At 43.8% G+C, this 2,504-nt stretch overlaps 1 non-coding gene across 1 annotated transcript; it reads right to left on the bottom strand.

Annotated features, from left to right (window-relative positions):
- Positions 1-1,238: 1,238 nt before the first annotated feature.
- Positions 1,239-1,320, bottom strand: trnas-gcu (transfer RNA serine (anticodon GCU)). Its single transcript has one exon. It is a non-coding gene; the product is annotated as a tRNA-Ser (tRNA).
- Positions 1,321-2,504: the final 1,184 nt, after the last annotated feature.

Genomic DNA, 2,504 nt, shown 5'->3' with positions numbered 1-2,504 from the left:
TAAAAGACACAGTTCAACCCGTGGACAGAACCAACGTCATCTACAAAGTTCCATGAAGGACTGTCACCAACACTACGTAAGACAAACAGGAAGAAAGTTAGCCACCAGGATACACGAACACCAGCGAGCCACAAAAAGCCACGACCTTCTCTCCTTCGTAGTCCTACATACGGATTAAAAATATCACTATTTCGGCTGGGACAACACATCTATCCTGGGACAGGCTAAGCAAAGACACACCAGAGAATTCCTAGTGGCCTGGCACTCCAACCACAATGCCATAAACAAACACTTAGATCCAGATGCCATCTATCAACCCCTCAGAAAACGAACAGGAAATGACATCACCACAAACCCCAGGAACCCCATCGAGAAGAAAGATATAAATAGAAAGCAGGAGACAACAGCTTCGCTTCACTTGGAGGTCGCCACTGATGATGATGTTATCTAGCCAAGTAAAGAAACGTCTGGATATCAAAGCTACAGATCAGCTAGCAAACCTACACCCTACATTTTAAATCATTTTTCATGTTTATGTTGCATGAATCTGCGGTTATTGATCCACAGTTTAGTTTCACTCCCTATAGGTAACATGCTGATTTCTCTAGTTGTTCATAGTTCAATGTGATGCATCCAGTGTGTGCATAACGTGAGGGATCTTGCTTCTCACATCTTGTGTTTATCTGTGCCTTAAGTCCAGCCTTCATCAATGGCGAGAGCAAGGGGCGAGGGCGAGACCAATGTGTAAGTCTCTCCGTGCCCATGCACCGTACCCACAGCGGCCATTCTCCACTGTGCATTTACAGCCAGTTCTCAGTGCCCCTAAACCCACGCCCTGCCAATTTTGAAATATCTCCATTATTTTGTGCTGTCTCGCTGTGCTCTTCTCACCAGGATGAATTACTTCTCCTCAACGTCCTCCAGATTTCATTTGACAAAACATTCATTAAGATCCCTTTGCATAAAATGTACATCGCAGCTCTCGTTATTTGATTTTCCTGGATGTCTTTCATATGAAAAAAATGTTCACAGCAACTTGACTTGAAAAAGAATATCGCGCTCCTTTTCATTATCCCAATGCAACCGACATTGCAATGTAGTTTATTCAACAGGCTCAAACTATTCTTTGAGATTTTTGTCATAGCGTCAATGCAGATAAAATAACTTTTAGAACCCCAGTTTCCATACAACAGCTGTGATAATCTGAAAACCGCGCCATTGAAAGCCGGTGATGACAACAACGAGAGTGGGATTCGAACCCACGCGTGCAGAGCACAATGGATTAGCAGTCCATCGCCTTAACCTCTCGGCCACCTCGTCACAGATGTACGAAACGCTATGACCTTATGAATAATTGAATTTCGTGAATCAAGCAGAGCAGCAGATCTCCCTGGTGTTGGTGAAATGAGAAATAACAAAGTACGGTTCCAAGCCTATGATCTGACCCCTGGGTTGTGGGGCAAGTGCACTCCCACTGTCACACTATGCACATAATGATCTGAACAAATGTGAGGAAATGAATATGTAACAAGGTCTGTTGAATTCTGTGAAGACTTGAAGTCAACAGAATGAAGAACCCGAGACAGCAGGAGGTGTTCTTTCAATAAAGAGTTGGACAGAGCTCTTAAGGATCGTGGAGTCAAGGGTTATCGGGATAAGGCAGGAACAGGATACAGATTGAGGATGTTCAGGCCATGATCATAATGAATGGTGGTGCTGGCTCGAAGGCAGAATGGCCTACTCCTGCACCTGCTGTAAATTGTCAATTAAATTGCCTGTGAGGAATTGTTTTCCAGACTGGAGGAGAGTGCATAGTGCTCAATGTCATTATTCGGAACACCTAACTTCCGCTCAGATGTTTTTGACACTCACTTGTGTACAGGACAGACAATTTCAAAATCCAAAATAAGGCTAAACTGACAATTGAAGTCAACAATGCAAAAACCTTGATCTGTATCATTTTCCTGGGCCGTGTGACACCAAGTCACCGTATGATCACAGCAACACAGTGAGCAAGTGTCAGAAGGAAAGTTAGTGCAGTGCCAGAGCGCATACTGGGAGCAGCAGGTGACAGACGGGGATGTGCATATCCCACAACAGGAACACTTCCCAAACAGCGGACTGCGGTGGAAGGATTCAGAGGGAGTTTACACTATGAAATTCGATGCCAGAGACACAATGGAGATCTGTCATTGAGTCTGTTCAAGATGAAGATTTTAAGATTTCTACAGATGCAAAACAAAATAAAAAGCTCATTGGTTAGTGAAGGCAAAAGATGAAATTGTACATATCATCAATCTACCCATCTTTACAATGAGGACCTCACCACTTTCCTCACGCGGGGACAGAATCACTGGTGAAGATGATCATATAATCCCCGTTACTAGCCATGTAATCAGAGAAAGTCGGTTTCCCAAATGTTAAGGTAAAACCAGGATTGTGGAGGTAAGCATTAATGTGTTGCTCCTGTGCTGAAGGTGACCAGTGCACGGTAACTCTGTTTC

Source organism: Chiloscyllium punctatum, chromosome 30 (genome assembly GCF_047496795.1).
Source record: "Chiloscyllium punctatum isolate Juve2018m chromosome 30, sChiPun1.3, whole genome shotgun sequence".
Taxonomy (NCBI): Eukaryota; Metazoa; Chordata; class Chondrichthyes; order Orectolobiformes; family Hemiscylliidae; genus Chiloscyllium; species Chiloscyllium punctatum.
This window is presented reverse-complemented; position numbering and strand designations above follow the sequence as displayed.